At 40.4% G+C, this 14,499-nt stretch overlaps 1 protein-coding gene and 1 long non-coding RNA gene across 11 annotated transcripts in view; one reads left to right on the plus strand and one right to left on the minus strand.

The window, feature by feature from the left end:
• The window catches only part of agrn (agrin), a 247,669-nt gene that overhangs the window by 144,700 nt on the left and 88,470 nt on the right, over nt 1-14,499 (plus strand). The gene's annotated exons all lie outside the window — the stretch shown is intronic.
• Nucleotides 4,133-11,067, minus strand: LOC117948201. Its single transcript, XR_004657397.1, has 4 exons — nt 10,962-11,067; nt 7,429-7,433; nt 6,177-6,181; nt 4,133-4,145 (listed from the first exon to the last, which is right to left on the minus strand). It is a non-coding gene; the product is annotated as an uncharacterized LOC117948201 (long non-coding RNA).

Genomic DNA, 14,499 nt, shown 5'->3' on the forward strand with positions numbered 1-14,499 from the left:
TCCCACATCAAAGGTATGTTTTATGTCCACTGCGCCATCATCACCCCAGTATAGGTGAACTGCGTACAGCAGCATGGTGCACGTTGGGGTTTGAAATAATAGACACAGAACTTTGGACGTTTGGATCCTGTCTAAAACGGTCGTTCCCATACACCAAAACTGCATTCTCAATTACGCTTTGGGCAAAACTTATAATTTACATATATAACTTAAATGGCATAACAAATGTACCTATTTTAGTCTGAACTATCTTGCTAGCTGCAAGTCATTGAGTGACACCAAATTGCTTGTTATTGTCAAATAAATGGATTTCCATCACGCCCTGTTGTAATACAACAGCCTTTGGCTTCCTATCTTTATCGCCCAATAATAAAACCCCTCCCCATTATGTCCAGTCTATTGTCTTTTCAATATAGCTACTCTCCCAGTTCTTAAGCACCACCTGCACCTTCAAAAACAGAAAGTGTGCCACTGCTCCCATTGGTAGCCATCCAGTGTATGTTTTATCCCTTAGCCATTGGTAGCAGCCTATACTCCTGCTGTACCTCTTATTGCTTCTCTTTAGCAAAGCCTATGAAGATCCAGGGCTCTGAGGGGAGCAGCGAGATCCTGCCAGAGCTGCAACATTGCAGCAGCCTCAGTAATAACTATATTGTTTTGTCAGCGTCGTGCCTGCCTGCCAGTGTGGGCCCACTGCTAATTCCAGGGGTCTGATTACAATGCCGGCTTGAACTTGGCACTAATAACAAGCTTGGTGACTGCTCACCACTGGCACAGAAGAAGTAAAGAGATGTAAAGTACAGAGGGAACAGAGAGTACAGCGGAGATGCATCTGGAGAAGGAGGGGGGGAATAATGTTGAAAGAGGCATGAGATATGAAACATTTAGTGAACGAGGGGGTTACAAGAGCAACTGAGTAAGTGAGTGAGTGAACTCACTTAAGTGAGTGAACAGGTGAACAGAATACAGAAGTAGATTAAATCCAGTGAGAGAAAGTAGTGTGAGTGCTGTAATGATGGTGCATGGATGGTTAAGGCCATCAGAAGCACCATAATTACCACTAGCAACAACAGCAAGCAGTCACTAGAAAAAAAAGGTAAATCATAATAATAATGAAGATGATACTAATGATAGTATTGCTGATAATACTGTAACTACATGCTCACAACCAGAACAGAGATTTTCTCTTTCATAACACATACATCACATCCGGAACAAGTCAAAAGCTTTTGATTTTTTCCTTTCCTCCGTTGCCAGCATTTGAAACAACCTAGTATAATTGATGCTAATGGTATGTCCACCTTTTCATGTAACCATGGAATCTAACTGTTTTTCAAAGATCACAGAGTTCTTTGGGTGTTCAGTACAAGAACACATGTGTTCTATATGTATTCATTCTTTTTTAAACAAAGGGAAAATAAGGTAATGCTTATTTTCCAACCTCCGTTGTTTCTCATTTTTTCACCTCTATTTAGATTTGACAAAGCAGGGCCTTATTATTATGACTTGCAATGTAATCAATGCACACATTTAGAAAATAAAGTAAAGAAAATAAACATGATTATGAGAAAAATAGACCCCCAAAATATCCTTTTGTATGATCATATTTTGAAATTCTCCCACATGGTCACCACTTCATTAGGACCATTTAGACTCAACTCCATTGAAACATGTTGCAGTAAAGTCTAAATATTTTACATTTCAGTGCGGGCCCTGTAGAATTATCCATGGCATGAAGTTGGCATGTTGACTTTTTTTTATTTTTTTATTTTTTTTCTGGTAAGTCTTCATATCTGTCCTTTGATTATCTTTGGGCAAAATGGTAGTGCTGTGAAAAAAGGCAACAAGTGTAATTTACATTTTTCTGTGGACTTAACCCTGACACCAGTGTTAAATTGAAATCAAAATGTTATGTTTTGACTTTAAAGTGGCACATACGGAAGCATCCATAAAATCCCTTACTGTTTATTCTGCCATGCTTTTACATACGCTACTTATCTTTTTTTGCATTGTATGTTGTATGTGTGCCAACCACCTAGAGTTAAAAGATGTAAGGAATGTAACAGGGTTTAAAGATTAAATCAAGTTGTAAGCTGTGGTTTAGGATTCCTCATAAGATGTTGTATCGCTGAAGGATATTTGCATTTGTACTTTGAATGTTCCCAGGTACTGTAGGTAGAGGTGGGGGGGCGTTAGGAGGTCAGGAAAAGTAGAGTGACAGGTTCTTATTCTCTTTCTGCCTCCAGTAATTTCAGCCGGTACACAGGGTCTGGACAGGGCACTCTGGCTTAGATTATGGAGTCGTCAGTACTGATGGAGGAAGAAAAAGAGCGGGAGAAAGCTCTTTAACTTTAAGAATAGTGTGGGCGGTTGGATTGGTGCTTTTGTGCAAAGCTTCGTTTGACTCATTCGATTTGAATGCTTTTTCATTGGGGTAAATGAATTGGCTACCGTTCTAAGAGCCGTCATGTCCAATTCAAATCAACTCGGGAGTTTTATCTGGCATTCAGGAGTGAAGCCACAAAAGAAGTTTTTTTATCGAAGATTATCCCCCTTTTCCAGGGACTGGAGTTATATGGAGCATGTTGTTTGCGGTAAATAGAAGTCTGAGGCTTGGGGTGTGTTTTTGCAAAGAGGAGGGAAGCGTCAACCAGCAGGTCCCTGACATCTGCAGGATGCTGACACCACTACGTTTCCCAATGTGAGCATTTTGTTGCTTACTTCAAGTAAGACTTTCACTTTTACAAGGAAAAGTAACAAATTCTTCCTGCAAATCAAACCGTAAACGGCATATTTGCTCGCATTATCACACTCGGGGGATTTGACTAAGTAACCAGTAATTATCACTTAGAGCCACAGTGGCCACTTACTTACATAGTTCTGTAATCTGCTGTGGTCATTCTTTATCTGCCTATGTTAATAGGAAATTCTGGTTTAATACGACCCAAGTTATTTTTTATTACTATGTTCGCCCTTGTTCCTATTGGTAATAACGTTTTTTTCACCAAGTTAATTGTTTAGCTTTAGGGTCTGCATTTTTGCTAAGTTAAAGCAGGAAGCATGAGCAGTCACCTGAACTTCCAGGTTAGCCTACCCTACATTTTTTCAACCTGGACATTATCAGACATTCTTGTTGGAATGTTGCAGTGTTCCCCCAGTCCTCCCCTACTGGCAGATGCCAATTTATCCCCACTCTATATACTGTACAGTTCAGCTCAGCTCAGTATGGCATAAGTGTGTAAAAATCACCAGACTCATTTAGCACCTCACTCATAATGCTAAACTGACTATTACAACATTCAAGTGCCAAGGTAACGTTGTAAGTCCCCTCCGGAGGGTAGGACAAAATGACCCACACATCGTTAAAGCATGGCCCTTAGTTGCCCCAGTGCTCCACTCTAATATTCACATAACCTAGCCCTTAATGGGTCAGACTAGCTCCTTGCCAGCTTCCTCATTATCTTCCTTTTGTTCTAGATGGCTGATTTTGGATGGGCGGGGTTACATCTTTAGCAGTCAAGCAGGCAGGCGGCGAGCAGATAATAGCCTCTGATATTATCAAAATTAAAAGGAGAAGCCATGTTTAAATTGGCCTTGCTGGAGTACCTAACGACACAAGGCAAGAAGAAAAAAGTCAGTTAAAAAAGAAAGAACTCAGAGCTAGTGAGATAGACACAGCCAGCAGAAGCTTTGTGGTTTAGAGAGACAAGAGACTTGTTTCTCTAAACCATATTAGTGTGTGTGGGCATACACTCACTGCAGTCGGCTGGGGAACACGCACCATGTTGGCTCTCCTAATATTGAACTTGGAGCAGAGTGGTAAAATACACTCCCTCTCCCAGAGAGAGCCACAGAAGTGCTGCAGAACTCATCTTGTGTGGCCACTCTAGTGGAACATGGACTTTTCATTCTTTTTTGACTTTATTCTTTTTTGTCTTGAAGGAGCGCAACTAGTACTGTAAAAAAAAAGTGTGTGTGGTGTGGAGATTGTAGTAAGGTCACTGGGGTTCAAGAGAGTGATCAATGGAGATTGATTTTGTGTGTGTGTGCGTGTACGTGCGTGCACACACGTGTGTGTTCTTGAGAGATGGCCATAAGCACGGCTTGCTGCCTCCTACTCGATCAGTCCTCCCTCCTCTCTCTCTCTCTCTCTCTCTCTCTCTCTCGCTCTCTCTCTCTCTCTATCGCTGTGCTTTAGAGGAGGCTTTATCTCTCCAGCACCACCACACTCTTCTGTGCTCGCAGTGAAAGGAGAAAGGCATCAGTACTCCACACCTGCTGCTCAGTCTGCTCTAACATACTGCAGGCAGTCAGACCTAATACTAGGAGCAGGTGAACCTCTCCATCTTAAACGTTATGTATGTGGTACAGCTTGAGGTATTCAGATAAAAGTCAGAGCTGTTCAGGGATTTGATGCACTTGCATTCATTTTACTTAAAAGGCTCACACCTGTCTCATACGCAACTATCTTACATGAACAAATATGTTTCATAGCAGCCATAATACTGACCAGATTACACTTTCTATCAACGTAATGAGGATATATTTTTATTAATCATCTGCAAAATTCTTATTATATTTGGTTTTTGTCTCCTCTCCAATATCATTTCCGTCTAACATGGTTAACATTTTAACATCCCTGGCCACTGGTGTCAAAATAAATGTTACTTCGGCAAAAATGGATGGTGGATGGATTGAGGATTGTGGTTGGGGGGGGCAACCACTTTACCTCAGAGCCACAGCCACATATTGTACCCATGCATTGTGTATGTGAAAACGTGTTTTTTGGAGAACACGCTGTACGGAATTGCTGTATCAAATGTGTTATGTGCGAACGGAACAAACTGTTAGATTTAGATGGTGACAAATGTCACCATCTAAGGAGACCCTGAATAAATCAATAAATACATTTTGACGCTTCCTTACTGGACATGAGGGCTCATAGAATGTTTTGATTAGTATGAATATGATCTGAATCGTGCAACATCCCTTTCACAGTCTAATTATAACACCTGTGTGAGATTTTAGAGTAACATGTTCTCATCTCTTTCCACCACCATGTTAAAAGCATCGATGCCAAGGAGCTATAAAGCTTCTTTGGGTGGAACAACGCCTTACTGAGACCATTTGTGTGGATTTTCCTTTAATTTTCCACCAATCGGAAGGTTTTTTCCCCGGAAAGCTAAAGCTGTCCCTGGCACGAGCTTTTTACCCCGGCTGTACTTTTTGTCTTTTGTCTGGTGCTGGTGTGGCTGGTTGTTAAGGTGTCTGGGCTGGGCCGGGTAAAAGCCCTGATTTATCCCCTGTAGGGCCCAAAGCTGGCTGGGAGGGAAGGTTTCAGGAAAATCTCCTGCAAAAAAAATCCTCACTCTAGAGCAGAGCTGGAGAGACAGAAGAGGAAAGCCAACGTGCTTCATCCCTCCTTTATTTTCTGATTTCACTCCCTCTTTTTCTTCTTCCTCTACTTCTCTTTTTGCTTATGCTCTAACAATCTCTTTTTCTTACCCGGTGACACGCCCGGTTGCCCCCGGTGACAATCGACTGGTGGTAAAAGCTGTAGTTGGTAGAGATGAATTTTGGCTTTGCCGGAGCAGATAACAGAGTTCTGCACACTCTTACTGACAATCCTCTGTTTTGATTTTCCTTGTTTTTTTTGTCTTTTCATTCCTTCTACCCTCCTTTTCCTTCTTTGCTTTGTCTTTCCAATTTTCCTCCCTTTCTTCTTTTTGTCCCTTTGTATTCCTCCTAGGTTTTTTCCCTCTCTTCCTTCCTCACTCTCTTCTTCTTCTCCCATTCTCTTGTTCTATTCTACCCTCATTTCCCTCCTCCCTTCTCCCTCTTCCTGACCTCTTCCTTTTGAGTCCATTCTTACTCATGTCTCTCTCTCTTCATCTCCCCTTTGCTCTGATAGACCAGCCAAAAATAACCTTGTCACCCTCCATAGCGTCCTACTGCTTTCTGTCTCGTTCACTTTTTCTCAGTCCCTTCATTCTCTTTTGTTTTCCGCTTTCTTTTTTTTGCTTCTACTTTAATCAGTAGTAACAGTAACACACATATACACACACACACACACACACACACACACACACACACACACACACACACACACACACAGAGTAATCAAATTCCTCCTGCGTGATTGCTAAACACTTTTATGTGCATGCACACACACACACACACTCTCACTCTAACACATAGGGCGAGAGGTCATTGTAAATAACTCGGTTTTCGTGCTTTCATTTCCCTCAGGCATTGACTGTTGCTTGGTATTCATAACCACAACATGCAGAACCTGACAGACTGACTGTGTGCATCTGTGTATGTGTGTGTAATGATACTACATTTACACCCCTATGCATATACACACATACACACATACAGGCGTACTTAGTGAAATATACAAACACTTTGGGGATTTTGAAAACGGATAGATTGAATAATATACATTCTTGTTATCGTCCTACATACACACACACACACACTCAAACACACACAAGATGATAATGGGCTATGCTGGAATCCTCTATCCATCGTTACGTGCTGTTCCTCGTCCACTGATACTTGTAAGACAAATCCTGTCTTCTTCATCTCTGTCTCTCTATCCAGCGTTCACCTCTCTAAAACCTGCAGGCGAAATACAGCTTAACTGTATTTCGCACACAACTGTAACACACGCAGACGCACACACACACACACACACACACACACACACACACACACACACACACACACACACACACACACCTGCTAATACCAGACAAAGTGTGGTGTTTTGAGACTTTTTAATGTATTTATGCACTTGGCTTCACTGAATAATACATAGTTATCTGTTATTTTCCATGCACATACTTTAGGAGACATAGAAAGGAGTGAAAATAATACAGGCAGAGCAGTGTGGGAAATGTGAGAAATACTACCAACTCAGCGTACGATGTGTGTATGTGGGGGGGGGCTGCTGCTGTCAAGCTATGTCCTTTATTTATATATATATATATATCAAACTTTTTTCTCTACTGTATATATGTAATTGTGTTCCAGTCAGTGACTTTATTGGCATAACGAGACAGAAACAAACTAAAGCGAACAGCTTGACTGTACACCAAACAAAACGTTACTGGTTTTGAGTTCATTAATCATTTGGATTTAAAGTATGTGCAACAGAACATGATCAGAAGTATCTACTATAATGTTTAACAGTTAAAAATAAACATTTAAAAACATACACAGTACGTATTTATGCCCAGCACTTTAAGGTACGCAAATTATTTAAGGACCTCCATCGACCACACTCACTCCCTAGAGTAATGCTGTGTTCACATTGTGGCAGTAGAGGGCAATTTAGACGCTCCTTGCTTTCAATGGGAGAGTGATTGTAATTCCACCGTTGCTGATTTAAAATGAGCAAACAGATTTTAAAACTTATCAAACTTTTACTTTGTGGTGTTGGGATATTCAGTCACATGGATTCAGGTGTGTGTGTGTGCGCGTGCGTGCGTGCGTGCGAGAGAATGAATGAATGAATGAATGAACGAATGCATGAATGAAAGTGAATCAGCTCGCATTGTCTCGTCTCAAAGCCAAGATGAAGTAGTGCAGTAGTTATTGATTCAGGTCGTCTGGACCCAGAGGCCTGCTGTTGTTCATGTTAGCGATCTAATGAGACTGTTCACACCTGGGTTAGAATGTGAATGGGGTTAACTGAGAGGGAGGGGAAAAAAACAGCAGGCTTTTGTCCTCAGGAACAGGACTGAGTAGTGTAACTCTGTAGAAAGTCAGCTCTTGTGAGTAAACTTTTTAAGTTGAATACTGATCCGCTGGCAAAAAGTTCAGAAAATGACCACGTCTTATTATGTTGAATCAATATCAATGTATGATATCAACGCTAGCCCCAGTCGGTGACAAACAAATTGCATTTGGGCTGCTTTATAACATATGCCAGCCCGACAGTAGAAAATATTACTAGAGCTCTAATGCATCTGTAGGACCACCATTAGTTAATTGTAGGGGTAACATAAAAAAATTAAAATTACGCACAGTAATGATGAAGTATGCACTCACAGATGTGTGTGTAGGCAATTTGAATATGACGTGCCAATGGCAAACTCCGCCAGTAACAAGGAATACTTGCAATTTAAAGAGGTCATTACACAAGAAAAAAAAAAGTACAATTGTAGAAAAAAGATGGCCATAAGTAGTGAGAAAAAAACAAAGTTAAAATCTTAAAGATTAGAACTTTAAAATGATGCGTTGGAAAAAGAAAAATAATTGAATTTAAAATGTAACTAACATTATTATTAAGTCATGTAAGCTACGAAAATAGCAGTTTTTTTAAAGAATAATTCATTTTCTCTCCCTGAAAACCATTCCACTCATCCTATAAAAGCTGTAACTTTCTGAAGTGGCAAAAAATGGCAGCATGGCACTGCATTAGATTTTTATATCATGTACTTCATTCATTTTGAAGAACCCACACTTTGTACAAAACATTTCACAGGGACTTGTTTTTACACCCAGGAACTAACAATCTTCCATGCCTTTTTTGTCGCAGTGGAGCAGGCCCACCTTTGAACACTTTCTCTCTGTTTATAGTGGAATGAATGAACTTTCAAATGTTGTTTGCCAGTGGGTGCTGTCACTGCCCCATGTGAGCCGAGTGCAGATGACAAACGGCTTACGGCATAACGTGTCATATCTTTTCTCATTACAAACAATAACAGAAGATGGGAATCATTTCAAAAATGTTTTAGCTATCTATAATTGTTTGATTGCTAACGCCATTCAAGTGACAGCCTTTGTTTTGTTTGATTGCTAGCTTATATCCAGCAGTCATTTCAAAAACATTTTAGCTATCTATGATTGTTTGATTTCTAACGTTAGCTCAAAACGCCATTCAAGTGACAGCCTTTGTTGTGTTTGATTGCTAGCTTGTAGCCAGCAGTGAAAGAACTTTGTTATGTAGGTCCAATTTTATTGTATTGACATTAACAAAGTCTCTCGTTAGCATCTTGTAGGTTACTTGTTGCAAATGGACGCATGCGCAACTCAAATCTGCATTTGACTAACAGAAGGAATAGATCAGTTTTATAGCATTTATTTAGCGTTTTGACTGGAGATTCTGACCGCATTGTTTAATTTCTCTAGCAACTATGTGAATATTGCTTTGTTTATAGTTTATTCTTATTACATTAACTTTATTCTAACTTTCTTATGATTGTGAAGACAGACCAATGTTCCTTCATTTGTACCTAAAATGGGCTTTTCTCAGTGAGATTAAACAATTTTCATCACAATTAGACTAATAGACACATACACGCACACGCACACACACACACACACACACACACACACTCTGCCTGCCTGTGATAATAATGCTTGCCAGAAAAGGAAGAGAATCAATCCAAGTTATTTTTATCTATTACTTGCTCCTGCAGTCTTTCCCAGAGAGGCTTATCAAAATAGCTTGAATTAAATGGTTGTCATGTTAAATAGGTTACTATTTTGCAAGGCTGAAATGTGCATGCTGATTTGAGGAATTTATCTGATTGCAAATATCTGTGTGTGAGAGAGAGAGAGAGAGAGAGAGAGAGAGAGAGAGAGAGAGAGAGAGAGAGAGAGAGAGAGAGAGAGAGAGAGAGACATAAATTGATAAACACAAGTTTTAAATTATAATTCAATGGATGTTTGTTATGTTTTCAATTAGGTCTTAATATTTGGTTCCTCATTATTGTATAATTTGTGCATTTGCTACAAGAGATAATTTCTTGTTTTTTTGTGTTGTTGATGTTTCAGTTTGTTCCAAAATTAAATCACTGAAAATCTTAAAGTCGTGAGTTAGCGTAGTAGCTTCTGACCATTTAAATCCAAACCACGTGCTACTGTATGAGCTGTGAGTACTTCAGTCACCAAGTGATGCTCCCTTCTCATACAGTATTCAGCTTCAGTTTAGCATTTTTTTTTTGAATTTGTGAGAGGTGAAAATCTCTAGCATTTACAAAAAAATTACATTTTTAGAAAAGTTAGAAAATAATTAACTCAATTTTGTGTAGCAGACATTGAGAACCACTGACTTTAGGACAGCTTTCATGAAGTTGCAATAGATACTATGACCTTTAAATCCGTTAGTGAACTGAACGAAAGAACAGTGAATTATGAGACTTTGAGTGCACGTCTTGAAACCTATCATGCATTCATGTGTAGTGTGTGCTGACACTGTGTGTCTTCATAAGGATGTGCCAGTGTTTGTGTTGAGGACCAACACCTATTGTAATTGACTTTTTAGCAGCTCTGAACGGCATATTGCGCCCAGCGGCCATCACTCATTAACAAATGTTTATGGCAAAGGCCAAGTATGATGAGCCAACGCTTCGCTGCACATCAGTGCTTATTTTGGCTCCCCACCACCACCGGCGGTTAATCAGGAGCTAATGAAAGGAAACTTGTAGCATATGCAACACTTAGTCCAAATGGATCCGGGAGAACATTGGAAATGCATTGCTCACTGATGGAAGTTTGTTGGTTTCAAAAATAGCATCTTTCCATTTTTATTTTGATGCCACTATGTGGCTATAAAGGTATATTTGGCACATTAGATTCATTAAGCTTTTATTATGCTAATTCAAGTTTTCTTAGAAATGTTTGTAATGAAAGCATTTTATCAGTGAATCATAGTCATAGCTGCAGAATAATTGTTTGCTGTAATTAGGGAAGTCCGGATCAGCTTCTTTGACTCCCGATCCAATCCCGATCTTTTAAATGTTGAATAACTGCCAAGACCGAGTCCCAATCCAATACTTGTAGTTGCTCAGATATTAGCGCTGCACACCGGATTATTATATTTACTTAATCAAGTAAACAATTAACTATTTGTTTCTTATTAACTTACTTATTACTTACTTACTCAACTTACTGCAGCACATGAGTCTTTTTTGTAAACACCAAAATATTTCTCTTTAGGATGCCACCCCCCACCAAAACATAAACAGTCTTAAATTCCCCGCTGGACAACGAAAACTAAGCTTAGTGACGCCTCTTTTGCTTAATTCTATCTAACCTTTGTTTTTCTTCTTGTGTTTACCTTAGACTGTATAAAACAGGTGTTTAAAGGAGAATTCCAGCCAATTTTTATGTTAATCTTGATCGCTATAAATATGGAAGTACTTTCAAATGAAAAACCCTGACTGAATCGTGTACAAGCTTCCAATAAGCTAAAACAGCAGTTAACGGGGCAAGTTTTTGAGTGCCTTTGTGCCTCTTAACAGACACACAATGCAATTAATTATGTCTGTACAATATAAACAGGGCCCTTACGTAACATCAAGATGCGTTTTCAAGTCAGACACTGTTTTAATTCACCTAAATTCACCTTAATTCACCTACTCTGTGGGTAGTTTGCTTGCCTGGTTAGCTGATATAGTTAGCGTTTAGCTGCTAGTGATAAGTGTGTTCAGCCAGGCTTTTGTTAAAATCATAAAGCAGCAGTTCCGTGTGTATTTGTCATCCATTTAGTGTGTGAGCGATCTGGTCTTGGTGAGTTGGAGGCCTGGCAGTGTCGATCTGTGTGCTAGTTCCCTTAGCTGAGCAGGCAGTCCCCGCCTTCCTTGCCCCTCACAGCCGACAACAACACCACCGGGCGCTCATGGGAAATACCCATGGAAGCTCAGAGGAAGCTTGTACACGTAGCTGCAGCTACTCAGTGTTGCCTGCACCGATTCAGGTCAGGTTTTTTTCAATCAAAAGAACTCACGTATTTATAGCGATCAAAATTAACAACAAAATTGGCCGTAATTCTCCTTTTAACCGATGTCGGCTCCAGACGATAACCGCCTTAAAGCATGGTTTTCTAATGGAATCACGCAAGAACTGGAGTAATCTGCTTCTGTTAAAAAGGTGACTTAGAAAGACGGCAAGCTACTAGACCCTCTCTGGACAGACACTGGTAAGTGTCCTCGCCCATCTTGGTGTCCGCGCTCATCTTGGTTTGAAAAGGCAGTCTGCCAGGGCATGTAGGCAATGGATAAAAGGCGGTGATCACTACAATCTGAGGTATGTTGGTATAGGCTGAATGCCAATCCCTGATCAGTAAAATAAAACAAAAATAAATAAAATCGCCTCCAATCCGATACCGGGACGGGACATCCCTAGCTGTAAAGCTAAATCTTCTAACGGGGTTTGACAAGTTTAGTCTCACTACAGTTTGATTCAGGGCTGCCTGGTGTGGATCCCAACAACTTAAACACATCCATTATCTGTGATTCTAGCTTTCAAGAAGTAAACATACAAGCAGTCTATTGCATCCCCGACTTATCCTGTCACTAAAATCTTCATTGTTACTTTCAAAAACTCTGAGCCTTATTTTTTTAGATAGATAGCTTTGTTTCTATTTTTTGTTTTCAGAATGGTTATTGCAGAGGGAATACAAGATTTTTTGTGAATGTTTTTCCAGCGTAGTGGAAATTTATACCCTCTGCCTGATGTTAGTAACCGGGGGTAAAGCGTGGTGGAGGGGTGAGAGGGTTCCTGTGTGATGAGCGGGGCTTTGCTGATCTCAGAGCGGCTGTAAAGGCGCACCTCTTGGCAAAAGCACTGACAGTTTTCCAATACGCTATGCTGACGTTTTCCCATTGGCCATTAAGGTGACATGGAGGCCCCAAGGTTAAAGAGACTGTCCGTCAACTCGTGTCTTTTCTTCACATCTTTCATCTCTTTAAGCCTGCTTATATGGATTACATGACTGAAATACAGTCCTTTGAAAGTAACTCGATTTGTTTTGAAAGGGTGGCCCTCGTCAGATCTTTGTTTAATTGCCTGGATTAATTGTACAACAAAATACATACTTCCATTGATTGCAGGAATTTTATTAGCATAAAGGACATTTAGTGCCTCTCACTTGTTGTTTTGGCACTGCCGCTAATATTTTGAAGCTGCATTAATCAATATTTTTATATTTTTTATTTTGTAGAACCTGTCCAGTTTCAACAAACTCTTTAGGTCCAGAAAATAACTTGTATTTGACCTCTGACCTGCCAGTAGAGAATCAAGAAAAGTGAGATTTTCCCATTGAGTGCTGTTTTTATTGAGCAAAATTATGTTTGGATGGTTCAGAATATCACACATAAAATAAGATGGTTGTGTTCTTTTTGCGGATGTACCTGCCCAAGGCTCCATGTGGTTTCCTTTAAAGGAAGGGCAACTAAATGTGTTAATATTCAGTGATGTTTCACTGAAGATCTAAAGTTTGTACATACATCTTGTTTGTCATAAATGCCACATGCAGACAATTTCAGCGCTTACTTCCTTCTTGCTGTCTCTCAGCAGAATAAATGAGCTTCTTGTAGGCATTTCAGCACCTGACATGTGCTTTCCTTCACCTCACAATAGCAAGATTTCTGCTCCACTGGTAAATGACCGCAAAGCTACAAAATTGTCTATTTTGGATTCATGAAACCATAAAGTATTGCAACATTTTAGTGTTTTATCATCTTTCATTTAATTTTCTTAAATTTTTTTTTTCTCAGTTCTTCAATTGTAATCGAGTTCCAGTTCTTGTCCCCTACAAGGTTTTATGTCTTTCACCCCAGACATTTGGTTTAAAATCTGCTAGGTGGCTGGCTAAACACTAGCCAGCCACCGCACACTCACACTTCACTTCTTTGCTGTGAGTGTGGCCACCAGCAGACTGGAGTAGGATGAGAGCTGTTTTGTGGTTCATTTTCCATCCGCAAGGGTAAAATAGCAAAACGCATAAAAGTGTGCAACAGCTGCAGTTCAATGAAGCACTTTGAAGAACTACATCAAACAAACAGAATCGTCTTCTAGCCATTGGCCTCACAGTAGTGAAAGTGAACGGTGTGTGTGTTTGTGTGTGTGTGTGTGTGTGTGTATGTGTGTGTGTGTGTGTGTGCGTGTGCGTGTGCGTGTGCGTGTGTGTGTGTGTGTGTGTGTGCGTGTGTGTGTGACCAGCATGTTGGAGAGGTGTAGGACTGTTAATCCTCTGGCCTTGCCTCAGTCCTTGCCTCCTGCTCCTCATCACTTGTTTTAGATGTCTGGCTGCACGTTGTCATCCATATTTAGGGGTCCAAGCCCGAGGATGCGTGCACCGCAGTAATCGCAAGCGATACGCGGTTCACACAGCAGGGCTGTGGAACCCTATTGTTTTCGTAAGGATTCTTCTTCTTCCTTCTTCCTTCTCCATTATTATTCTTCTCCGCATAAAAGTGGTACTGCAGCCTAAACCGAACATGGTGGCGACGCGCAATTTTCAGGTCTGGTCCAAAACAAAAAATTGTCCCACTTCCGACACTAGGTGGCGCTATACCACAAAAAACGCGTTTTGCCCTATAACTCCCAAACCGTACATCGGACCTTAACAAACCTTACATCCACGCGTTCTCTGGATCCTACTGAATCTCGTGATGTAGGCCGCGCCCACTTCCGCCTAGACTTTTATGCGTGAAAAATCGCGATTTATCGAAAACAAACTTTTTCGAACTCCTCCTAGAC

This window comes from Etheostoma cragini, chromosome 7 (genome assembly GCF_013103735.1).
Source record: "Etheostoma cragini isolate CJK2018 chromosome 7, CSU_Ecrag_1.0, whole genome shotgun sequence".
Lineage (NCBI taxonomy): Eukaryota > Metazoa > Chordata > Actinopteri > Perciformes > Percidae > Etheostoma > Etheostoma cragini.